Below are 27,989 nucleotides of genomic sequence, written 5' to 3'. Positions count from 1 at the left end.
TGATGCTGTAATGACAGCCATCTCCCCAGTGCCTTAACCTGACATGCAGCCCCATATCATCAATGACTGTGGAAATTTACATGTTCTCTTCAGGCAGTCATCTTTATAAATCTCACTGGAACGGCACCAAACAAAAGTTTCAGCATCATCACCTTGCTCAATGCAGATTCGAGATTCATCACTGAATATGACTTTCATCCAGTCATCCACAGTCCACGATTGCTTTTCCGTAGCCCATTGTAACCTTGTTTTTTTCTGTTTAGGTGTTAATGATGGCTTTCGTTTAGCTTTTCTGTATGTAAATCCCATTTCCTTTAGGCGGTTTCTTACAGTCTGCAGCAGATCTGATTTGATGCAGGTGTTAGTTTTGGGGATGAAAATTTACAGGGTGATTCCATAATTTATTCCTCAGAATTGAGTGATTCCATATTTTTTTCCCTCTGCTTGGTCTAAAAAAGTAACCGTTACTGACTGCCACAATTTTTTTTATTGATTTCTTATAGTGTTTCTTAAAGCCAGAAAGTTGACATCTGAAATGACTTTAGTTTTGTGTCATGTCTGTGATCTGCTTTTTTTTCTACAAAATTTAACAACTGAATGAACATCCTCCGAGGCCAGTGATTCCATAATTTTTGCCAGGGGTTGTATGAAGAAACAGAGCGAAAGCGACAGTGGGCGACAACAGCAGAGAGCTGTGTTCTCAATCTCAAGTAGGGATGGGTATCGGGAACCGGTTCCTTTTGGGTATTGTTAAGAAATTATTCGATCCACCTACATCAATAACCTTTTTGCATAATGATTCCCTTATCGGTCCTTCAGAGTGGCTGTTGTTTTGGGGGGGTTTTGTCTGGAAAATGACAATTTCTCTACACTGATTACAGACCCTGCAGCAGGTCTGTAATCAACTTTTCTGCAGCGCGGCTTTGCTCTGAACCTTGAATCAATCGAAGGAGTGATTCGCAAATCGAAGCAGTGCTTCGATCTGCTGCTTTGTTGATTCATTGTTTTATTTCGCTTTATCTTAATTTTTCCCTGCTAAAACCCTAAAGAGCATATGTCTGTGATTAATATTTACCTTTTTTATGTTAAACCGACTGTTATGGTCTTAGGTGATAGATGTATTTTATAACTTAAAAATGGGACCAATACTAACATGTTAGCATGTCTATGGCGTTTTCAATATTAAAGCATTAAGCTGTTCCCATCTCAGCACGTTTGTGTGCATTTGTTTTCTGTATAATAATTAATGGCTCAGCGTTCGTTGTCGTCAAATTTTAATTTTTTTAATTTATTTGATTCATATATTAATAATAATAGCAACAACAATAGTAATAATAACTCATAATAACTAATAATGCTACAATACAATTTTAGTGAAAGTCAAAAAGAACCTGATGAAACAAAACAGAAAACATAAAACCAACTAACAATGAAAATAAATACATACAGAAATAAATGTTTCCTGTGAACAACTAGTGACTCTTACACCTCCACTTCACCCCTCTTTTATTTAAGTTTAATGACAATTTGTTTCGGTCAAACCATATTTTCAATCTGTTAATTTCTTGAAACATAACAGTGTGATTTCCTCCAGAACTATCTGCCAACCTAGAAAACTGCTGCATCCTAGTAAGGGCAGAATACTACTGGAATGAATTTGAATAGGGAAAGTTTGGTTTTACTTCTCACCAAAATGGATGCTGCACTCACTGCACTTTATTGTCTGGAATAGTCCAAGATTGCATTTCAGAACTTCTAAAATTCAAAAATTTTCATGCACATGGTGTTGGGGGTAATTTTGGGTTTCAGGTTTTTTTTCCCCCCACTTTCATCCCTGAATATGTCAATTGTGAGTCACTTTTGTGCAGATTAAAAGTCACTAACTGGGACTTCTGTCTTGTTGTGAGAAAGAAATGTGAATTGTCCTCCGTTCTGTTTACACAGCTCCAAATGCTGCACGGCTTTCTGCCGAGTCAAATTAGAATGATAGAGTCCAGTCGGAATGAATAAATTCAAAGCGAAACGCCGTTTAAATCAATTAACACCTCTTTCCAAATATTGTAATACAAACAAACTGCAATCGATCAAACCATTTTTTTCCCCACAAAATGAGACATCCTGTGCTGACGTGCAGCAGCCGGCTGAGCTCAGCTCAGAGGTATGGAGAGATATTCATGCCAAAATGTCTGAAAGGAAATGCTTTTGACAAAAACTACAGATTTTATTTATGTCCAGAGATCAAGGATCCAGTGACCAATTTAAAATGTTGCTGACATAGAAAACCTGTAAAGTCTACTTTTAGTACACAAAACAATTCACAAGAGGTATCGATAAGGGAATCGATAATGGATTGGATAGATCAAATCTTATCAATACCCATCTCTAATTGTAACTCATCCCATGTGAAGCTACTCAACCAATGAAATAATTTATTCAGAGCAATGTTTTGTAGAAAGTATCAAGGAGAGAGACACAGACGTCTCAAGCAGATTAAGATGCTCTAAAACGAGAAAAACAGAAAACAGAGATTCTAATCCAGAATGGACAGAATCATATATGTTCATACTTCCCAAGAGGAATTCAAAACCAATTTTCCTCATATGCTCTGAGAAAGTGGACAAAGCACAAATCTTTTGAGCAATCATACCCACCCAAATACAGTGGATGAGTCAATATTTGACGATTTCATTGAATCGGTGGGGTAGTCTGTAAGGATCATCTGTGGTCCGTTACACGACAAGTGTCATCACAAAGGCTTTGTTCAGGCTGCCCGTAAAAATCAGATTTACTGGCGTCCTGTCCAGGGTGTACCCCGCCTCGTATTCTGTGACTGCAGCCTCCCGCCACCCTTAATTGGACTAAGCGGTTGAAAATGAGTTTGTGTGTGTGTACAGATATTACATTTGAATCTAATCACATATTGTAAGTCTTAAGCCTGGGTCCCACTGAATAATGAAGGACGAAGAAGGAGCCACGCATGGGTGTGATTATTTGAAGAATGACCCACGTTTTCATCTAACACGTATCCACTAAGGTGCCTCTCTGTACCCCGCACGTGCCACGTAGAAGCCACGATCGACAGGTCATTAGAGCCTCGAATGGCTCATATCAGCCACGCTATCAGCCATGACTCATTATTCATCCTTCATTATTCGGTGGGACCCAGGCTTTAACAGTGAAAAATTGAACAAAATCCACCCCCGTTTTAAAAAATAAACAAAATTCCCCTTTAAGCCTCATTCATAAGTGGTTTGAAATGAAAAACAAGTCATATTTGTGTAAATCAGATTTGGTCAGTTTGAATTCTGGGTGTGACCCTTAAAAAGGAACAATTAATACAGGGGTCACATGCATGCTGAACCCTGGCAAGCGGTCCATATGGCTCATAGGTCGACTATGATAAAATACACCATGACTGACTTCATAAAAAATACATAATTCCCTTTGTATCCCACTTAAAGTTGGGCTCTGAAGGAAGGGCCACGGACCCTGCTCCTAGAGCTAACTTGTCATGCATGTTTTCAAATGCTCCACCTACCGCTAATTAACTAATTCAGGTGTGCTCAGCCAGTCAAGAGTGAGGAAACACCAGCCGTAACGAACCAGCAGTGGTTACAGGAGGCGATCACAGAAAACATGCAGGACACGTCATGTACAGGAGCAGAGTCAGTGACCTTTGCTCTGAAGTGTCATACGTTTGATATAGTGTGACTCTCTGGTCCCCACAAACATTATGGACTACAACAACACATACGAGGTCTGTCCAAAAAGTATCGGACCTTTTTATTTTTTGCAAAAACCATATGGATTTGAATCACGTGTGATTGCATCAGCCAAGCTTGAACCTTCGTGCGCATGCGTGAGTTTTTTCACGCCTGTCGGCTGCGTCATTCGCCTGTGAGCAGGCTTTGTGTGAGCAGTGGTCCACCCCTCTCGTCGGATTTTTATTGCGAATAAATGTCTGAACAATTTGGAGCTTTGCTGCATCAAATTTTTCCAGAAACTGTGAGAGGCCTCCAGCTGGACACCATTTGGAAACTTTAGATGGCTTTCAGCGACAATTTTATGGGGATTACACAGATTAAGGAGTGCTCCAGCCGGTTTAAAGACCGCCCACAGCTGCTGAGAGCGCACCGCGCTCTGAGCGCCGATCGACAGGCTCAAACCCCACTGAAACAACCGGATCATTTCCAACGTGAAGGCTTTGTTGATCCGGGACGTCGTCTGAATAAGGCAGAAGGCATGGACATCAGCACTTTTTCGGCACATTCTACTGTTACAGGAGTTTTTTTCATGGAAAGAGAAGCGGAGGATTGCGCCACCGTGTCGCTCATGGTGCGGGACAAAACCACCTCCGTGTTGGTCTCACAGGACGGCTTTCAGATGGCTTTCAGACGGCTTCCGGTTGCTTTTCAGTTGTGTGAGTATCTGAGAAATTGTGCATGAGCTGGACATGCCCCAACATGTCCTGTGAGGCTTCATCACGGCGTTGCTTTGCGCCATGCGGCTCCGCCGCGACGCGCGGAATTCCTCCGCACGTCTGTCTCAATGTGCCGAAAAAGTGCTGATGTCCACGTCTTCCGCAATTCCTGTGCTAGTCAGACGACATACCGGATCAAGACAGCGTCCAGTTTAGAAATGAACGGCACATTCCACTGTTACAGGAGTTTTTGTCATGGAAAGAGGAGCCGTCCTGTGAGACCAACACGGAGGTGGTTTTGTCCCGCACCATGAGCGGCACGGTGGCGCAATCCTCCACTTCTCTTTCCATGAAAAAAACTCCTGTAACAGTAGAATGTGCGGAAAAAGTGCTGATGTCCACGCCTTCTGCCTTTTTCAGACGACGTCCCGGATCAACAAAGCCTTCACGTTGGAAATAATCTGGTTGTTTCAGCGGGGTTTGAGCCTGTCGATCGGCGCTCGGAGTGCGGCGCGCTCTCAGCAGCTGTGGATGGTCTTTAAACCAGCTGGAGCACTCCTTAATCTGTGTAATCCCCATAAAACCGTCGCTGAAAGCCATCTAAATTTTCCAAATGGTGTTCAGCTGGAGGTCTCTCACAGTTTCTGGAAAGATTTGATGCAGCAAAGCTCCAAATCGTTCAGACATTTATTCGCAATAAAAATCCGACAAGAGGGGTGGACCACTGCCCACACAAAGCCTGTTCACAGGCGAATGACGCAACCGACAGGCGTGAAAAAACTCACGCATGCGCACGAAGGTTCAAGCTTGGCTGATGCAATCACACGTGATTCAAATCCATATGGTTTTTGCAAAAAATAAAAAGGTCCGATACTTTTTGGACAGACCTCATACAGTTTCCTACTCAAGGAAATAACACTCTGGATCACGTCTACACCTTCCAGAGGAAGGTGCTTCAGACCACATCATTGTCATGCTGGTATTAGCATGACACCGGTAAAAGTCGCCAACCCGGTTCAGAAAGAGGTACGAGTGTGGCCAAAGGGTTCTATGGAGGCACTTCAGGACTGCTTTAACACCATAGACTGCCTCCCACAACTCCACCATCGACCTCCAAGAGTATATGGACTCTGTCACTGCCTACATCACCAAATGCACTGATGATGTAACGGCCCTCCAGACTGTCACTGTTCGAGCCAATCAGAAGCCATGGCTGACAGGTGAGATCAACAGGCTTCTGAAGGCTCGTAACGCTGCATTCAAAGCATGAGACCAGGCTGGCCTGAGGACAACAAGGGCCAACCTGTCACACAGCATCAGAGAGGCTAGTAGGCAGTACTCCAGAAGGATAGCCCACTGCTTCAGTGACAGCAGAGATTTGCACAACCTGTGGCGAGTGCTAAAATCACAGACTAAAAGCCCCCACCACAAACCTGTGACAGCTCCACTTCTCTGCTGAATGAACGGATTCTTTGCTTGTTCTGAGGCACTCCAACACCACACCTGCACAGAAGTCCCCCCTCCTTCAGACAAACAGGTGATTATATTGTCTGCGAAGAGTGTTGGAAGAACACTCAGCAGGATCAACGCTTGCAAAGCTTCTGGCCCTGACAACATTACTAGCTGTGTTCTGAGGGAATGTGCAGGAGAACTTGCAGATGTCTTCACAGACGTCTTTAACATCTCACTGAGTCAGACGGATGTCCCCACGTGCCTCAAGGCCACCACTATCATCCCAATTCCAAAGACGTCCTCACCCGACGGTTTCAGTGACGACTGTTCAGTTGCACTTATCCCCATCCTCATGAAGTGCTTCAAATGGCTAGTGATGGAGCACATCAAGTCCGTGCTCCCTCCCTGTCTGGACCCCTTCCTGTTCACATATCAGTCAACTCGCTCGACCGAGGATGCCATCGCCACCACCCTCCACCCAGCACTCACACATCTGTACAATAAAGACTCATGTCAGAATGCTGTTCACTCACTTCAGCTCAGCATTCAACACAATCATCCCCCAACAGCTGATCGTCAAACTGAACCAGCTGGGATGGAACATCTCACTGTGCAACTGGCTGGTGGACTTCCTGACAGAGAGACCACAGACAGTGCGGGTCGGCAGCAACACATCCAATAGCATCACCGTGAACATGGGGGCCCCTCAGGGATGTGTGCTGAGCCCCCTTCTCTTCACCCTGCTGACCCATGACTGTACACCACTGCATAACAACAACCTCTTCATCAAAGTCACGGATGACACAACCGTGGTGGGTCTCATCAGCAACAATGATGAGACCAACTACAGGAATGAGGTGAACCGCCTGCCCTTATGGTGCGAAACACAACAATGTCTCCCTGAATGTGGAGAAGACATAAGCAAATTTTGGCTTCAGGAGAGTACACACCCAACACCCCCAATGACCATCAACAGTGCTGCTGTGGAGAGGGTGAGCAGTACCAAGTTCCTAGGTGAACACATCACAGACGAGCTCTCCTGGACCACCAACATCACATGACTGGCCAAGAAAGCTCATTAATGCCTCCACTACCTCAGCAAACTAAGAATTGAATTTATTTCATTTATATAGTGCCAAATCACAACAAAGTTACCTCAAGGCACTTCACACAAGTAAGGTCTATCCTTACCAACCCCCAAAGCAAGCACATAGGTGACAGTGGTAAGGAAAACTCCCTCTGATGATTTGAGGAAGAAACCTCAAGCAGACCAGACTCAAGGGGGTGACCCTCTGCTTGCACCATGCTACCGACACAATTGACAAAACAATTTACAAAACGAATATACAGGAAATTTTTCCAGTGCACAGGATGGGAGGGTTGCGGAAGTAGACACCACTCCCATCTCTAGATGGAGAAAAAAACAGAATCAACCATCAGAAAGACAACAAATACAGTATATTTTGTCATCATTATGCAACAAGAAAAACAGAAGTACTAAGTTCATCGCCAACCACTATCACTAAGCTTCACTAAAAGACCCAGACTTTAGATAAAGTTGAGGCCGTGGCACGCTCCGTTTCCTAATAAAATTCATTTAAAAGGGTAAAAAGCATAGTAACATACTATGCCAGTATATTAGCCATACAAAAGGGCAAATAAGTGTGTCTTAAGTCTGGACTTGAAATTCTCTACAGAATCTGACTGTTTTATTGATGCAGGGAGATCATTCCACAGAGCGGGGGCACGACAAGAGAAAGCTCTGGGACCCGCAGACTTTTTATTCACCCTAGGGACACGAAGCAGTCCTGCACCCTGAGAACGCAAAGCCAAGGCTGGTACGTAGGGTTTAATTAGGTCAGCTAAGTAGGGAGGTGCCAGTCCGACAACAATTTTATAGGTTAGTAGCAGAACCTTAAAATCTGACCTCACAGGAACTGGAAGCCAGTGAAGAGATGCCAAAATAGGTGTACTGTGGTTAAACTTTCTGCTTCCTGTCAAAAGTCTGGCAGCAGCATTTTGAACCAACTGGAGAGCCCTAATGCTGGACTGCGGTAAACCAGAAAATAGAACATTGCAATAGTCCAATCTAGAAGAGACAAACTCATGAATCAGGGTCTCAGCAACAGCCATAGACAGGATGGGATGAATCTTCACTATATTTCTCAGGTGGAAGAAAGCAGTCCTCGTAATATCTCTAATGTGGAGGTCAAAGGACAACATAGGATCAAAAATTACCCCAAGGTTCCTCACTCTGTCAGTGTGATGTATGACACATGAGCCTAGGCTTAGCGTTGATGCCGATGTCTCACTGAACCAAGAACCATTATTTCAGTCTTATGAGTTTAAAAGAAGGAAACTGCTACACATCCAGCTTTTCACTGATGCAAGGTAATCGTCTAAGGATTTTATGTGGATGAGGTTCCCAGCAGTTATCGGCATGTATAACTGAGTATCATCAGCATAGCAATGAAAAGCACTGCAATATGTCCACAAGGGGTGTTATATAAAGGGAGAAAAGCAGGAGGTCTAAGACGGACCCCTCTGGAACCCCAAATTTCATGTCACTAAGGTTAGAGGTAGTGTCACTGTACAAAACAGTGAGAATGACTGGTCAGGTATGATGTCAACTAGGCAAAGGCACTCCCAGTAATCCCAAAATGATTCTCCAGGGGTGCCCAAGTTCAGTCCTTGAGCTCTACCTTCCTGACACTCTTAGTTGTCTCCCTGCTCCTACACACCTGAATCCAATGAAAGGCTCATTAAAAGCCTGCTAAAGAGTCTTTGGTTTAATGGGTGGTTGGGATCTTGCGGGAGATCCCAACCACCCATTAAACTACCTATTTCTCCTGCTGTCCCCCTCACACAGAAACTCTGGCTCCTAACCAAGACACTGACTTCTTACTCCTGACACCCACCTCACAAACACTGAACATATCTCCAAGGACTGCTTATGCACATCCATGCACTTTAAATTAGTTTTAAATAAGCTCTAAAACGTTGAAACACTGCTCAGTTTGCACAAGACATACTGCTGGTAGCGGGTACCTCACTGACGACATTCTACTGTCTACCGTATTTATATATTTATTTTATTTTTATCTTACTGTTGTGATAGCTCTGCCCATAAGAGACTGTTCTTACTGTTTTGTTTTTTACTCTAAGAGACTAAGAGTTAAGAAATTTCAATTCTCAATATACCTGTGTATGCACTGCAGAATTGACAAATAAAGCTGACTTGACACTTGAGTTGATTTTGTTTCTACTGGGCAGTGCAGTCTCATTTGAGGGTGTGTGCTAAAGGGGTAAAATATGATCTAATTTTTCTACTTCTGGGGACAAAAATGTGGCACTTTCTCTGAGTTTTTGGGCAAATTACATGCAAACAAAGTGAAAATGCAAATAAAAAGTGACAATGCAGTGGAAAGTGAGCATGTGTTGTGGTTTGTTTATGACCCGGAGCATAAACATGTCAAGGTGGTTTTGCAGGCGAGAGAAAGCAACTACGCTAGTTAGCTGTGTAGGCTAACACTTACAGACACGATCGCTCCCATTTGCCTCATCTTGCCTTCTCCACCGGGAAGCGAAAAAAACTGCACTTTTCCCAACTGCTTCTGTGATTGCAGCTGAAAACAAACAGAACGCCATTTTCCCATCAAAACTAACGCTGTTGTGGGATGAGACTAATACCCATGCGGAGTGTGGGAGTGTCAGCACAAACTATTTGGAGGATGGGGGTTTCAGGAGAAACTATTTTAAACCGGTAGGTCCGCTAGGTGACAGCGAGTATCCTTTTAAGTTTACCGATCCAGGCTGAATGGTTTGTGCTGAAACTCCCACACTCCACCCAGGGATTCTCTGCTGTGTTCATGCTGGCTGTCCCCAGACGTGGTCAAATCCCATGATAGCACATAGGGGTTCAAATGAGACTGCACTGCCCTATAGTCAGACACTGTGGCTACTCAGAAGGAGGCCATTATGTACGTAGCATAAGAACACTGTAAAAATAAACTCTTACATGCATATTTTCCATTCTTTTTGAAGTGAGTGTGGATAAGGGTCATGGGGGTGTGATGGATATTTCTAGACACATCTTGAATCTGGAAGGGCATTCAGTGCTCACTACTGTCTAAACTAATAGGATACTCATTCACCAAATTACATTATGGCCATGCTGATCTCAAACTATATTTAATTTTCAATTCAATTTATTCATCTTAAATAGCGCCAAATCACAACAGAGTCGCCTCAAGGCGCTTCACACAAAACAATTAAAAAAAACTAAATAAAATGAATTCAAAGATTAAAATGGCACAATAAAAGAGTAAAAACATAAAAAAAGCATAGTAACACAATATTCCAATATGCTAGCCATACGAAAGGGAAAACAAGTGCATTTTAAGTCAGTACTTGACAGTCTCTACAGAATCTGACTGCTTTATTGACACAGGGAGATCATTCACAGAACAGGGGCACGATAAGAGGAAACTCAATGACCCTAGGGACACAAAGTAGTCCTGCATCCTGCGAATGCAAAGCCTGGGCCGGTATGTAGGGTTTAACTAGATCAGCTAAGTAGGGAGGTTCCAGTCTGTGAACAATTTTATAAGCTAAAAGCAGAACCTTAAAATCTGATCTCACAGAGACAGAAAGCCAGTGAAGTAGAGCTGAAACAACTAATCGAGTTAATCGATTATTAAAATAGTTGTCAATTAATTTAGTCATCGATTAGTTGCTAAATAACTTTGTTTTACCGCAAATGTTTCATTTCTTCAATATAATCAACCGAGCTTTGCTTTGAACCTTGAACCAATGAAGGAGTGCTTCGAGCTGCTGCTTCGTTGGTTTCATTTGTTTTATTTCATTTTATCTTAATTTTTCCCCACTAAAACCCATATGTCTGTGAGGAATATTTACCTTTTTTATGTTAAACTGACCTGTTATGGTCTATTGAAACAGTTGATAGATGTATTTTATGCTAACGCATTAGCATGTCTATGGTGTTTCCAATGTTCAAGTTAGCATTAAGCTGCTGGCATTTCAGCATGTTTGCGCATTTGTTTTCTGTATAATAATTAATGGCTCAGTATTTGTTGTCGTAAGAGAGTCAAATGTATTACAAATTATAATATTTTTTAAATGTATTTTTATTTATATATTAATAATAATAGCAACAATAATAATAGTAATAACTAATAATGCTACAATACAATTTTAGAGAAAGAGACATGAGTCACATGTGTCACTGTGAAATGACCACATACTTTACAAGTTATACAGAGAATGTTGCACATTCAGGCTACAGTTTTGATTTAGGTTTTATGGTTAACTGGTTATCCTAATTGCTTATTTGCGGCAACAAAAATACCTCTTTTTTCACCATATATTTTATAATATTTATATGTTTCAATGTTGTTTTATGGCCACAGCACTTTGATAAAGCGATGTCATTTGAAATAATTATTTTTGTTCTTTATTATAAACTGTTTTATTTTTTATTATTTTAGATTTCAACAGTAAAGGGACAGTTGACAATTTGTTGATTTTCAAGTATTTAAGTTTTCAAATAATGTTCTGTTGTTAAATAAAGTGATGGAAGGAGAGATAAACTGTTTCCCTGGCACATTTTAAAAAAATTCCCCAACTAATCCGATTAATCGTGTCGAAACCCTATCAGATTCATCGATGATCCAAATAATCATTTGTTGCAGCCCTACAGTGAAGAGATGCCAAAATGGGTGTAATGTGGTCAAACTTTCAAATTCATTTGTATGCAGCCCTCTCCCCACACTATAACAACTAATTTGATGAAAGTCAGTCCATAAGTTTTTTGTTGTTGTTGTCTGTAACAAAAACCTAACTTAAGTGAAACATTACCTCCTTAGCAGACAAAGATCCATATAACTTATCAAATAAGTTGCCAACTTACCATATATTAAAATTTCCATTTCTGCTAAATCATTTCTGCTAAATCAAAACAATGCAAAACCTAAAGGCTGCCATATATGATGATTTCCTTTTCCTTTGTGTAGCCTTGTCTCTGTGAGAATTCTAACAGATAACAGCCTGCCTGTTGGCCTTTAAAGTTTATACTGTTAAGGAAGAGAGATGTGGGTGCAAAAAGGATTATATGGCAAATGACAGCAAGGCCATTTACCACGTCACAGGGATTAAGCACATTTAACTAGAGGAAGCTGGCAGAGACATCCCAGCATTTTGCTCACAAGCGGCACATTGGGCCATCCAAAATGAGGCACAATAGGAACAAGAAGTTACAGTTCCTTGGCTGCTTGATTCTGACTCAAAGGACCAGCTTCCCAGCCTATGTTCAAATTTCCAATTTTTGAGAAGAAATACACGTTTATTTGTTTGGTACAAAAACAACAAAAAAAAAAAATCGTTTTTTTTTTTTTTTCTGAATAGCTAGTTTCCCCTTCCGTGACACCTCCTTAGTTTAGCACGTTTTAAGCTATAAAGTCAGGTTAGCTTTATCTGTAACTCTTAAGATGGTGCGTGTTCAGGCTTCATTCATCCTGCCCAGGTCATGCAGGCCCTTTCCCACGTTCCACCTGTTTATGCCAATACCAGTTGGCCATGACATAGACACAGTCAAGGTTGCGAAAACGGCAACACCCAGAGCAGCAATTTTTCAAAAAGAAATTCTATAAGTGACATCATGCAGGATTTGTCCAGTATCTATACAGGTGATGGTAGCTCACTTCACAAAACCCAATAATAGTCATCAAGGACTGGGAAATGGCTTAATGAGAAAAACAACTTATGTCAGAACTTGCACTAGCATTAGCTGCAGACAAAAGACACACTGGAAACAGTTGAATGAGACTTGCATGACTTTGTGAGAGCAGTTTTCTTTTCCTCCTGCTTACTCCTCCAGCCTTCTGGATTCACAACACAAAGCTTTCTGCAACCATTATTACACCAACATTTAAAGTAGGGCTGCACAATTTGATGAAACAGACCAATCATGATGGGAAATACCGCAATTGCAATATGGCAAAGCTATTTTTTTTAATCCAGAACCTCTGTAATGACCCATGTGAATGGGTCAATCCAAACAAGACATTATGTACATAATACAGAGCAAGAACTGAACTCAAAAACCAGAGTCTAGGACTGCAACCAATTATTATTAATTATATAATTATATGCACACAGAACTATAGCAATTGATCGATGATCCAAAAATATAACACACAAAAAAAAAAAAACCTCCACTCTGGATCGACAAAATGGATCAATCTTGATTGTCACAATCATATTATGAAGTTATCAGTAATTTTCACTTTTGTTTTTGTTTATTTATTTTCGCCATTTGCCCTCTGTGCAGAGAGATGCCAAAGACAAGACGGTACTCTGAACATCTCCTATAAAAGCTCTAAACAAACATGCACCGTGCATAGTAAAGAAGATGCATGGGGCAGGTGTGGTGTCAAGCTCTTTGTGCACTTGTTTCCACAGAAGAAGGTTCCTGGCTCAAGGCTACCCCTGTCCATTCTTCATGTAATGTGAAATAGCATCAGGAAGGGAGAACTAAAAGGGAGAAGCTGAAAGAACTTTTTAAAGATGCACAGGCATATAATACAAAGAGCTGAAGCACTGCCATAAACAAAGACTTCACAGACTTGATAATACACAAATTCTGCAAAAATAAAACAAATGTCAATGTTAAATCTCTGCTGTTCCTGGGTTGAATGTCTTCCAAATGCCTTTTCAAGCACCTGCATACTTGATAAAAAAAATAGTGGGAAAGAAATTGTCTTCTGTTACACTATATGCAACTTGCATCAAACTAAAAATATTTTAGTTTAGTTTAATAAACATGTAAACCAAGAGGAAGAAAAACTGTGGGATGCTGCGAATCAGAGAAACACTGAGCAAAATTCATGTCAAAGCTTGTACCCGACTCAAAAAGAGCACAGAAAATGACAAACTCTACCACGTTTACTGGCAAACATTTCCATCCTTACTCAGGTGTTGAGAACAAGGGCTTTGGCATAACGATGTGCACTTTGATGAAGCGATACAAGATCCTGTTTCAAAGTTATTTTGTTTCCTGACACGGCAAGCGATCCTCATACTTTATCAAAACCAATGTGATAGCAGAGGGATTTTTTTTTTCTCTGAAGGATTACATTTCTCATTGCACACAGCTATTATGTGTAACAGACTTTCAAAGTGTAATAAAACACACACACACACACACACACACACACACACACACACACACACACACACACACACACACACACACACACACACACACACACACACACACACACACACACACACACACACACACACTCGTTGGCAGCTGCAACTTTCCAGCTGACACAGTTCCTGCATTTGTTTTATTATTAAAATACAAAAGTACAGAATTTCACCCGTTTCTTTTAACTCCAGCCATTCTGCTTTGTGGGCAACTGATCCCATCAGATCTCAGAAGCTAAGCGGGGTAGGTCCTGGTTAGTACTTGGATGAAAGACCTCTTAGGAAGACCAAGGGGCTGTGTGCATTTCTCCAAGTAAAACTGGAGTTGCGTCAGGAAGGGCAGCCGGTGTAAAGCTTGTGCTAAATCCCAATGTGGATCTGTACTGGATCCGATGTGGCGAGCGTGAACAAGAACAGAGCAGCTGCAAGACAAAACATCTATTTGTTTTTATTATGAATCATTACAAATAGACTTTGTAATTTGTCACAGTGGGAAAAATACTTACAGCCCTGTGAAGAGTAACTGAATCGAATCATCTAGAGACTAGACTTAGCTCCTATTTACTAAATCGAGAGGAATGGGCAGAAATACAAATCAAATTTTGTGCATCAGTCACGCCACTCCACTTTATTCACACCGAACACCACAATAGAAGATTAACAGAGGAAAAATAGCTATCAGCTCAAGTGTGAAAAGGGCAAAAGACACAGCCTGTCTTCAACAGACAGGGCAAACATCATCTCATCTCTAAAGCAACAGTAGCAAGTGAAGTCACCCCACTGTGAACTTGCCCCAGGTGAACCCACCAAAGTCCAGGTGAAGTCACCCCACTCCAGCTATCCATGCTTATTTTGTGAAATAATTAAGAATGACTAGTTCATAGTTAAGGACCTGCCAGTGTGATTGTATAGAACTGGGCAATGTGCCCTACTTCTCCCATCAATGGGCTTTTTAACTGACAATTACATTCCCCTGCCTTAAAACATCATCTCACTTACAAAACTTGTATAAAAAGTGTATTATGCCACTGGTGTGTATAAATAATTTATTACATGAACATATCAGAATTGAAATATTGTGTTACTGGAGTGGGGTGACTTCACCTGGACTGGGGTGATTTAACCTGGGATGACTTCACTATGAACCAAAGCAGCACACAGAAACAACACACTTCTTCAATACAAGAAATCTCTTTTGGCATCACTTCAATGTCATATTCATATTCTTGACTACAAATATTAAGACAACTGGTGGCCTGTATGAACTTGCTAAAAATATAATCCATTTAAAGGAAACATAGGAGTCTGCAGGAAGGCAAGGTCCCTACACTGTGGAAAACTTCATGCCTGATACCAGTTCCGAAGAAAGCACACCCCAAAGAACCCAATGATTACAGACCAGTTGCCCTCACCTCACACCTAATGAAAACATTCGAACATGTGCTGCTGCGTAACCTTCTCAAACCCCAGGTACGTCACGCACTGGATCCTCTGCAGTTTGCCTACCAAGAGAACGTGGGAGTGGAGGATGCTATCCTGTATCTTCTTCACAGGGTACACTCTCACTTGGACAAGGGTGGCTGTGTTGTGAGAATCATGTTTTTTGATTTCTCCAGTGCTTTCAACACTATCCAACCACTGCTGCTGAGAGATAAACTGGTGCAGATGGGAGTGGAGCCTGGCCTGGTAACCTGGATCATAGATTACCTCACCGAGTGGCCCCAGTTTGTAAGACTGGGAGACCTTACATCTGAGATGGTGGTCAGCAGCACAGGAGCGCCACAAGGAACGGTGCTCTCCCCGGTGCTGTTCACTCTGTACACTACTGACTTCAGCTACAATTCTGTGACATGCCACATGCAGAAGTTCTCGGACGACACTGCAATTGTGGGGTGTATCAAGGACGGTCAGGAAGAGGAGTACAGGGGACTGGTGGAGGACTTTGTGGGATGGTGCCGAACCAATCAGCTGCACCTGAACACCACCAAAACCAAGGAAATGGTGGTTGACTTCAGGAGATCTGCCCCGCCTTCGGTGCTTGTCTCTATTGAGGGAGAGAATGTGGAGACAGTCTGCACGTACAAGTACTTAGGGGTGCACCTCGACAATAAACTGGTCTGGTCTACAAACTCAGATGCACTCTACAAGAAGGGCCAAAGCAGGCTCTACTTCCTCAGAAGGCTGAGGTCCTTCAACACCTGCAACCGACTCCTGCTGATGTTCTACCAGTCTGTCATGGCCAGCGTGCTCTTCTATGCTGTGGTGTGCTGGGGTGGTAGCATTAGGAGGAGAGATGCTGGACGTCTGGACAGACTGGTGAGGAAGGCAGGTTTGGTGGTGGGCATGGAGCTTGAGACTCTCACTTTAACAGCTGAGAACAGAACCCTGAACAGACTGGACTCTATAATGGACAATCAGAAACACCCCCTTCACACCATCTTCACTAACCAGCTGAGTCTGTTTAGCCACAGACTCCGTGCCCTCTCCTGCAGGACAGACAGGCTATGAAGGTCCTTTGTCCCATGGGCCATTCAACTGTTTAACACACAGAAGGACACTAAGAAGGACATCATCATTGGGGACTGGACTGCCTAAGACCCCATGTCCTCAAGTTATTCAAGGATGCTAAGTTTTCACTACAAGACACTATCTAGGACACCATCTTCTATCTGCACTATCTAGGACAGGGGTAGGCAACCTGATCCAGAAAGAGCCATGAGGGTGCAGGTTTTCTTTGCAGCCACTGACTCCACCAGGTGATTTTACTGATTAATATCACTTTGAGCAGATGGAATCAGTTAATCAGTGAAATCACCTGGTGGAGTCAGTGGCTGCAAAGAAAACCTGCACTCTCATGGCTCTTTCTGGAACAGGTTGCCTACCCCTGATCTAGGATAATCACTGCACTATGGAACTCTCATAAACAATGGACATACTTCTTCCTTGCTTATACTTCTTCCTTGCTTATCACAAACAAACACTGCGAGATGCCTGAGCTGGCCCAGTCCCGGGATACCTCTAGGCGTGTGTGTGTGTGCGTGTGGACTGTGTAATACACCTTTTACTTTTTACTGGACTGTGAAGTTGTGACGATTGAGAAATCTTCACTCCTATCATTGCTTAGTACTTAACACTGCTTTTTGATCACTTTAACTTTTTGCTGAATGTCTTCATGCACCTTAACAGGATTTTTGTTCTCTGTTGAATACTATTTATGTCTTAGTTCTTCTAACTTCTACATCACAATACTACATCACAGACGTATCTGTCAACACTCATTGCTTCTTGGTCATGTTAATCTCTTGTCTACCTCAACTCACAGGATATGTTTTTGCACAATTGCTTTTTTTTTTCTCCCCTTGACTTTGACCTGTATTAATGCTTGTTGTGTATATGTGTGTCTTGAAATGTCCATGTGGGCATTATGTGTATTGTGTAACCTACTTGACACCTTAATTTCCCCCTGGGGATCAATAAAGTTACTCTACTGTTCCACCACTGATATTCTCCACACTTTACTTTTGCCAAGAATTACTCCGAAATTATGCAAGGTTCATTTTTAATCAGAATGCAACAAAATCGCGTATAATTGCGACATTAATGTGATCTGATGAATAAAGCAGAAAGCCAAAATGTAGGTAGGAGCGTGTATATGTGTTTGTATGTACAAGGGGCTCAGTGATCCCACAGCGCACAAAGGACACAATCACACTTCCTAACATTCCACAGCCCTAAGGCTCCTAGCGTCCCTCAGCCAAAGCAAACTACAGAATGTTAGCTACAAAGAAATTCGGGTTATCCCACGTCAAGATGACGGTCGATAATCCCAGAAAGGTAAATAAAGCAACACCACGTAGTTTTCTCATACTAAACACACTTCTGAGAGCTAAATGCGCTAGCTCGACTAGCACTGTTCATAGCTGTTTTCTGACTTTGGGTACGTTCGTTTTACATTCTCAGATTGAAATTGATAGCGAAATGCAAGATTAGTCGTGAACGCTGATTTACTTAAAAAAAGAAGAATGTGATGATTTCACGACGTTCAGAATACTATTACTATTGTTTTTGTTTAGTTTTTTTTATTGGCGAACAAGTAAAGCTTTGAGAAAATGACCAAGTTATACTCTCAAAGGTAATCGATACAGATTAGCTTGATGAGCTAGCGATGGCCAATTTACGACGAAACACGCGAGCTAATTTAGTTACAGGAGTTAACCAGAGATATTCTCTTTTATCTTGAGTGTGGTGCGCTACGACCGCTGTTCTGTACCGACAACCTCCGGTTACCCGAAGCAGCGGTGTAAGCCGGAGTAAAAAACATGCGCACCTAGGAGAGGCTGTTACAGAACTGTGTCGATGTGTCGTTTATCTTTTTAAAATATCCACGAATTCCACTTACCGTCCGGATGTAACTTAGACCGAGTCCATGCCCCGTGTACACAGCCTGGTTTTGAACAAATACTGGCCTCAAAATAAGAGGAATAATGAAATTTATCCAACTTGTTCTTCTTAGTTGCTTTTTCCACTTCCTGATTGAGACGGTGCCATTTTGAATACCGAAAAGATGTTTCCGACGTCGTCGTCACGCACGCAGACGCACGTTCAGACCCAAACCTCAACCACGACATCAGGAAAAACTCAAAAAAAAAAAAAAAAAAAAACTCTTTGTTGCCCTTAATGATGATAATGATAATGATGATGATGATTACTATTATTATAGGCTATTAATAATAGCCTAACTCATTCCACAAAATTATATATATATATATATATATATATATATATATATATATATATATATATATATATATATATATATATATATATATATATATATATATATGTATATATATATATATATATATATATATATATATATATATATATATATGTATAATTAGGGTGGTACTTTACAGTATGCCAAATATAAAAATGTGACTTTCTTAAGGTGCATCCTGACAAAATTGCTTGTTTTGAGGAAATGTTTTGTGCAAAATTTTATTTTGATAAGACTACTCTAACCACTGCCACACGTGCAGTGGGAATTGCAGTGGTTGAGCATATTAGATGTACCTGTTCACAAATGAAATACAAATTTAAACAACAATCCTTTCTCCTTTAACTGACCTTACAGGAGAGACAAAAAAAAAGTATCACATGTCGCTGTCCACCTATTTGGTGAAAGCAAACAGTCACAGGGAGTGGCGTTTGGTTCCGATTTTCTTCACCTCCGGGAACTGACATCGATGACTTAAAAACAGGAACCCAGCACACGTTATCTCCACTCCTCAGGCATCCTCTCACTTTCCAAGATTTTATTAACAGTCTGGTTAGAAACGCCACTGACTTCTCTCCTAAACATTTGTTTAGGAGTGTCATGTGGACCAACTGCCTTTCCATTCTTCATCCTTTTCATAGCTGCCCTCACTTCATCCTTACTAATCTCTTGCACTTCCTGATTTACTCTCTCCACATCATCCAGCCTTTTCTCTCTCTCATTTTCTTCATTCATCAGCTCCTCAAAATATTTCCTCCACCTTCTTAACACACTCTCCTCACTTGTCAGCATTTTACCATTGGTATCCTTTATCACCCTAACCTGCTACAGATCCTTTCCAGCTCTGTCCCTTTGTCTGCCAAATGGCACAAGACCTTTTCTCCTTCCTTCCTGTTCAAGTTCATGTACAGCTCGGTATATGCCTTTTCCTTAGCTTTTGCCACTTCTCTTTTCACCTTATGCCGCATCTCCTTGTACTCCTGTCGACTTATACATCTTTCTGACTGTCCCAATTGTTTTTCTCCAACCTCTTTCTTCTTATGCTTCTTCTTCTTATGCTTCTTATTCTTCTTCTTATGCTATCTTTGTTCCACCACCAAGTCAAGTCTCCTTGTCTTCCTTCCACTGTCCAAATGTCACACCCAGTACCTTCTTAGCTGTCTCCCTCACCACATCTGTCCTACTTTTCTAATTGTCCAAAACTGCTTCCCCTCCTTCTAGTGCCTCTCTCACCTGCTCACTGAATTTCACACAACAGTGTTCCTCCTTCAGCTTCCACCATCTGATCCTTTGTTGAGCTCTCACTCCCTTCTTCACCTTTAAAGTCATCCGACAAACCACCATCCTATGCTATGCTGTCTAGCTACACTCTCTCCTGCCACCACGTTACTGTCTTAAATTTCTTTTAGCTTGCATCTCCTACAAAGAATGTAGTTCACCTGTGTGCACCTTCCTCCACTCTTATGTCACCCTGTGCTCCTCCCTTTTCCTAATGTAGGTATTCACCACAGCCATTTCCATCCTTTTTCAAAACCAGCTACCATCTGTCCTTTCACATTCCTGTCCTTGATACCATATCTACTATTATATATTATATATAATAATAAGTAATAATAATATATAAAGATATATTACGTCCTCATCACCAACATGCCCATTGAAGTCTGCTCCTATCTCCACTCTTTCATACTTGGGCTCACTCTCCACCATCTCATCTAACTCACTCCAAAAGTCTTCTTTCTCCTTTGTCTCAAAACCTACCTGTGGGGCTTATGCACTGATGATATTCATCATCACACCTTCAATTTCCAAATTCACACTCATCACCCTGTCAGACACCTGCTTAACCTCAAACACACTCTTAACAAACTCTTCCTTTAAAATGACCCCAACACCATTTCCTTTCGTATCCTCACCATGATACAACAACTTGAATCCACCGCTGATGCTCCTTCTCTTACTTCCCTTCCACTTGGTGTCTTGCACAAACAACCTTTCTCCTCTCCATCATGTCAGCCAGCTCTCTCTCTCTAGCAGTTATACTGCCAACATTCAAAGTCCTGACTCTCACTTCCACCATTCTAGTTTTCCTCTTCTCCTGCTGTCTGTGGTCACGTTCTCCTCCTCCTCTTCTTCTTCTTCTTCTTCTTTACCCAGCAGTAGTCCAATTTTTGCCAGCACCCTGTTGGGCAATGGCACCAATGGCAGTCAGTGTTAAGCTGGGCCTCGACCGATCCAGCATGGAAATTTTGATTTGTACTCTGCATGTTCATTTTGGCTTGTTTTACTCAGATTTTTCAATTTATTTAAATTTATTTTCAATTGTATAGTACACAAATCACAACAAAGTTGCTTCAAGGTGCTTCACACAAGTAAGGATGCTTTTCCTGACACAACCCTACTCATTTATCCAGGCTTGGGACCGGCCCTCAGAGTGTACTGGCTGCACACCCCATATGGCTGAGTCTTCAGTAGTTTTGAGAAAGAAATCTTTTTTTTTTTTCTTTTGTTCTGCGAGTAGTCACAGTTTTGTCTTGATTGCCTTAAAAAATCACAATGAAAGCCTGTATTTAGAAATATTCTTTTTTTTCATTATTGCTGTCCTGATACTCACTGTCTGAAGGAAGAATCCTATAAGCAGATTTATTTCAGTACTTTCAGTCATAAAATGTCTGTGTATCCATCATCTCTCAAAATGAAAAAGATAGCAGGAAACAATGACCAGGTCATATTTTTTTACATCATGTTCATCACTGAATATAATGCTTTACTAAAATATGTGTGTGTGTGTGTATAATGTTAATGCATTTATTTTTTATGTGAGAGCAGATGCTCGTTTTTTTTATAGTAATGTGACTAATTCTCTCTCTCTCTCTCACACACACGCAAGCGCACGCGCGCACACACACACACACACACACACACTTTGACTATATTTCAATAGAAAAATAGCTCCAATAGCCTTTATCATAAACCAAGAATATGATCAAAATGTTTTTGATAAATTTAATATAAAATTGTTATTACCATTGTTGTTGTTAGGCTGTCCACCAATATTTGTGTTTGTGTGTGTGTTTGAGGTAGTTATTCACTAAATTCCTTGTAATCGGTGTAGGGTCTTCTTTGTGCCCCTCTCACTTAGACCACAAATCAAAATTTAGTTCATTCTAATTAGAACATGACTGACACTACAAAAATTAACATTTATAATAACACTAACAATTTAAACATTTTGTTAAATAAATTCAGACCCCCCCCCCCCCCCCAAAAAAAAACAACAAAAAAAACAGAAATGAATGTGAACTGCATCACTTCATTACAGTAAAAAGCAAGTAAATGACTGGTGAAGAGAAAATAAATAAGGTAAAATAAGACAAAGAAGAATAAATAAACCCATTTTTAATTTTTAAAGCTCCTCTTAGTATTTTATTGATTGTAATGTACTTTTTTTACATTATTATTTTCATGCTTGCCTTCTGCCCAACAGACACTCTTTGAATATATATATATATATATATATATATATATATATATATATATATATATATATATATATATATATATATATATATATGAAATCTCTCCTGAAGATATTAAACAGAGCACATGCTCATCCTCTTCTTTGTGCAGGTCACGGCTTCATTTTGGCACCTATCTGTCTCATCCCACTTATTGACCGACAAAGCTGGACGAGCTCCAAATGTTTCCAGCAAACACACAGTGCCGCTGTTTTCCTGGTATAGCATTCCCCTTTTTCCCAACAAAGCAGAGTGACAACAGGCAATGGGCTGTGTGTGTGTGTGTGTGTGTTGTCTTCCCACAAAAAGCTTTGGGTTTGGGTTTGTGCTGCATCTTCAGTGTTCAGTTTTTCTTATGGTTGATGATCTAGGATGTAAACATATGGTGAATATGTCCCGACATATTTGAGTAACATATTTGGAAAAATGTCAGCTCACCAGTGAGGCCATTTTCAAGTGACATGAAATCATTGCTCAGTGGCATCAGTGTATCAGAAATCTTCATCAAACCAAGAACCCATGTCAGTGCAAAAGATGGTTAGAAAAAAAAACAACAACAAAAAAACACACGCACAAAATTGTTCCCATCCATTCATCCATTAATTTTCTAAACCTGCTTGTTCCAGTTAAGGGTCATGGAGGGGGTGGGGGGGTGGTAGTGATGGAGTCTATCCCAGCAGTTATTGGGCGAAATGCACCCGGGACAAGCCGCCAGTCTATCAGAGGGCCAAAAGTCATCCATCCATCCATGGATGGGGGGGGGGGAGACCTATCCCAGCTGTCATGGGGCATAAGGCAGTCAAATACACTGCATAGGTACAGTAACAAGGTGTCAACACTTTAGATTTGAATTTGGCGCCCCTTACTGGAAGTATTTGCAAACACGTGGTTTGATGTGGGCTGATTTTGGCATGAAAAAGTTTTGAGCATCTTGTGTTTTTACATTCTAATTTGTATTAGATCAATTAAAAAAATAATTTAAGCTACTTTATATTAGAATTTCAAAAATGATTCCTTTTAAACTTAGTGTTAACAAGTCTCTGCAACATGATATAAATTAAATACACAAGCATTTCCAAGCCAATGAATATGCCTTGGACTTCAATTACACCAAACATTAAGAAATACAGATGGTATGATAGTGTGTGGCAAAGCTGTCTGGAGTAGGCTGTTGTCAAAAATTAAGTGACTGTACAAGAAGACAAGTGAGGGAAGCCACCAAGACAACTTTGAAGGAGGTGGGTGTGACTGGAAAGAGTGGACATATATACAGTAGTGTTCGAATAATAGTAGTGCTATGTGACTAAAAAGATTAATCCAGGTTTTGAGTATATTTCTTATTGTTACATGGGAAACAAAGTACCAGTAGATTCAGTAGATTCTCACAAATCCAACAAGACCAAGCATTCATGATATGCACACTCTTAAGGCTATGAAATTGGGCTATTAGTAAAAAAAGTAGAAAAAGGGGGTGTTCACAATAATAGTAGTGTGGCATTCAGTCAGTGAGTTTGTCAATTTTGTGGAACAAACAGGTGTGAATCAGGTGTCCCCTATTTAAGGATGAAGCCAGCACCTGTTGAACATGCTTTTCTCTTTGAAAGCCTGAGGAAAATGGGACGTTCAAGACATTGTACAGAAGAACAGCGTAGTTTGATTAAAAAGTTGATTGAAGAGGGGAAAACCTATACGCAGGTGAAAAAAATTATAGGCTGTTCATCTACAATGATCTCCAATGCTTTAAAATGGACAAAACAAACAAACAAACAAACAAACAAAACAAAAACAAACCAGAGACAGAAAACAACCATCAAAATGGATAGAAGAATAACCAGAACGGTAAAGGCTCACCCATTATAGGCTGTTCATCTACAATGATCTCCAATGCTTTAAAATGGACAAAAACAAACAAATAAACAAACTACAACAACAACAAAAAAAAAAAAACAGAGATGCGTGGAAGAAAACGGAAAACAACCATCAAAATGGATAGAAGAATAACCAGAATGGCAAAGGCTCACCCATTGATCAGCTCCAGGATGATCAAAGACAGTCTGGAGTTACCTGTAAGTGCTGTGACAGTTAGAAGACACCTGTATGAAGCTAATTTATTTGCAAGAATCCCCCGCAAAGTCCCTCTGTTAAATAAAAGACATGTGCAGAAGAGGTTACAAAGAACACATCAACTGGCCTAAAGAGAAATAGAGGAATATTTTATGGACTGATGAGAGTAAAATTGTTCTTTTTGGGTCCAAGAGCCGCAGACAGTTTGTGAGATGACCCCCAAACTCTGAATTCAAGCCACAGTTCACAGTGAAGACAGTGAAGCATGGTGGTGCAAGCATCATGATATGGGCATGTTTCTCCTGCTATGGTGTTGGGCCTATATATCGCATACCAGGTATCATGGATCAGTTTGGATATGTCAAAATACTTGAAGAGGTCATGTTGCCTTATGCTGAAGAGGACATGCCCTTGAAATGGGTGTTTCAACAAGACAATGATCCCAAGCACACTAGTAAACGAGCAAAATCTTGGTTCCAAACCAACAAAATTAATGCCTCGCAGATGTGAAGAAATCATGAAAAACTGTGGTTATACAACTAAATACTAGTTTAGTGATTCACTGGATTGCTAAAAAAGCAGTTTGAACATAATAGTTTTGAGTTTGTAGCGTCAACAGCAGATGCTACTATTATTGTGAACACCCCCTTTTCTACTTTTTTTTTTACTAATAGCCCAATTTCATAGCCTTAAGAGTGTGCATATCATGAATGCTTGGTCTTGTTGGATTTGTGAGAATCTACTGAATCTACTGGTACCTTGTTTCCCATGTAACAATAAGAAATATACTCAAAACCTGGATTAATCTTTTTAGTCACATAGCACTACTATTATTCTGAACACCACTGTAATTCATTTGGCTGCTCCTTGGTGAAAGTTCTCTCAGGTGGTGTGATGTATTGTTCTAGGTAGATGGTTGTTGTTTGTTTTGTATTTGTTGTCACATGCATATTTTCTTTTGTAACTTGCTTGTAGATAAAATAGCCTAAAGCCACAACACATCAAATGAACAAATTTATGTTCAGAATTGCACGTGCTTTGAACACAATAAATGTTGAAATAGATAGCTTCAAAATATGAAATAATTTTTGACTACGACTAGGCATTAAATAAATAAATTAAAAACAAATACAATGCAATCATTTTTGAGTGCGACTCCAGTTAATTTTAAAACCAGACTTCTTTTGGCTGAACAGTTCCATGGTTTTACAAGAACATCACATTTATTAAGTCATTATTCAATGATTATTAAACCATATTTTTATGGTATCATGTATTGGGGTGTAGACCCAACAAATTCAAATAAATTCTTGTTAAAAAAATTTTTTTTTTTTAAAGTTGTTTTTCCCTTTTTTTGGACTATTTTCTTTAATAAAATGCACAACGTTATCTGTCAATTACATAAAAAATAGGACAGTTCAAATCTGATCTTTTCCTGAGCTTTATAACTGTATTTACAAATGACTTACCAATGACAATTAATTTATAAACAGTGCTTTACAAATGATGAAAAAAGAAAGCACTACCTACCTTGAACAGTACTTTACTGTAATTCTGTGTATCAAGGAAAATAATTCTTGCCTTTCCTGTTGTAATGCTGTAATTGCATGTTGTTGCATGCAATTACATGCATGGAAAACATTCATTATTTGGTTTATATGACACCTAAATAGCTCTGTGTCATTTAACGTGTGTGGATCGGGAGGTCTGGGCGGCTTTGCTTGAGCTGCTGCCCCCGCGACCCGACTCCGGATAAAGCGGAAGAAAATGGATGGATGGATGAAAATTAGACAGGTGTTTCTTCTCAGAGCAGGAAGCAGAACAGTGGGGCAGAGACAGCAAACCTTTGACCCAGTGCTTGTCTAGAAAATGGCTATTTCGAGGAACTAGTTAAAATACATCTCTGTGTTTGTTGTTAAATACTAATATGAACTCATATATCACCTAATTCGCACATAATCTTTGACCTTTGGTGACCTTGAAAGGCCAAGTAGTGGAGCAGATATGCATAATATTTGAGGCGAATCATGACTGATGATAAAACCATGAAATGTGGCACACAGTTAGAGCATACCAATCAGATCATTTTTGGCTATAGGGGCATCATAGAGGCGGCCATTTTTCAAGATGGCTGCCACAGATTGTTGTTTTATCAGTTTCTCAGGCTCTAGAACATCAATGTTCTTGATTTTGGTGGCTAATCCTACATATTCAAGAATGAGGAATGCAGTAGTACAATTTACAACATGCTAGCACCTTTGTAACATATGGCTAGCATTCAGGTATACCTAAATAATTGTAAAACTATTAAACTATGTAATACTGGTGACATTATACATGTTTTCGAACTGTGACTAATGAGAGTACAACACTACGCTACTTCTCAATGTTTCATTAATTGCTGTTTACAAGAATTATCCAGTAGAGGGAGCTCTAAAAATAGTGTGACCTGTAGCAGCTTTTTGTCATCTACTATTCTCTGCAGTAAGACTTGTTGGCACAGATTTGATTGCTGCAAGAAACGTATGAACAGTTTTTCTCAATACTCAACAATGAACATGTGAAAGTTTTTAATTAAATGCATTTATATGAGCGCTATGTTTATTAATCCTCATTATTAAGCAAGCTAGCTAGCTAACATATTTGGCTAACATCAGCAAACTAGCTGAGAAGCAAGCATCAGTCTGCTCAGCGTGCCGCTCTCATTGGAGCGACAGAATGTCTCTCTTCCCAGACAGATCTCTTTCAGTGCAGCTTCTTGTTCTGACTTTAACACGAAGTTAACACCCAAGTCTTTCATCGCCAACTGTAAATGGTAATCAAAACATTCCAATCGTATCTTTCTGAACTCTTCTGCAACAAATCCATCGTGTCAATATTTACAATGTGCTTGAGCAATAACGGGCGAAGTTGCTCATAAACTTAAAGTTTCTTAAATATTTATTACGCCCACTAGTTGTTCGGCCAAAATTAGAGCATCCACTTTTAGTTTGCAATTAAGCTAGTGGCGCTCGTGAGAGCATGAGCAAGCATTTATGAAAGGGGCTGTGAGTACATGCGCACCATATTTCAAACTGATTTGAAAATGTTATTTCACTGGTCAAAACATCGGTTTTCAGTTGGTTTGGATCTGATTCCGATCTCAATTTTTGGGACTAATCTGGGTGTACATTTGTATGCTTTCAGCTGACCTTGACTGGCCTTTTGCAGCTAAGGTGCCCTGACACTTGCACAACTTTGATCCACTCACTTGCACGTACTTCATTGTGACGATCCCACCCGCTGTGTTCCGCTGGATGCTGCGCTTTAGTACGCTGGGCATTGCTTATATAAAATAATTTTTCGTGGTGGATTAATCATTTTCTGTCAGAGCTGGCTGTCCAAAACCGGCTATACTAACGTACGAAATGGAGAGAAATGGGGCAAAATGGAGCCTAATAATCACAAAATGGGGGTAAAAAGTAATGAAATGGAGCAGACTGACCCAGACTGACTTCAAATATGATTAAATATGATTCAATTAATTACT

General features: G+C 40.5%; 1 protein-coding gene across 1 annotated transcript in view; it reads right to left on the bottom strand.

The window, feature by feature from the left end:
* si:ch73-63e15.2 (protein strawberry notch homolog 2) overlaps positions 1-18,667 on the bottom strand; it is a 175,138-nt gene extending 156,471 nt beyond the window's left edge. The window contains exon 1 of the mRNA XM_034180297.1: positions 18,501-18,667. The gene's annotated coding sequence lies outside the window, so the exon portion shown is untranslated. The remainder of the gene's footprint in view (positions 1-18,500) is intronic.
* Positions 18,668-27,989: the final 9,322 nt, after the last annotated feature.

This window comes from Thalassophryne amazonica, chromosome 10 (assembly GCF_902500255.1).
Source record: "Thalassophryne amazonica chromosome 10, fThaAma1.1, whole genome shotgun sequence".
NCBI classification, from domain to species: Eukaryota; Metazoa; Chordata; class Actinopteri; order Batrachoidiformes; family Batrachoididae; genus Thalassophryne; species Thalassophryne amazonica.
Note: the sequence above shows the minus strand (reverse complement) of the source record. Positions and strands in the feature narration are given on the sequence as shown.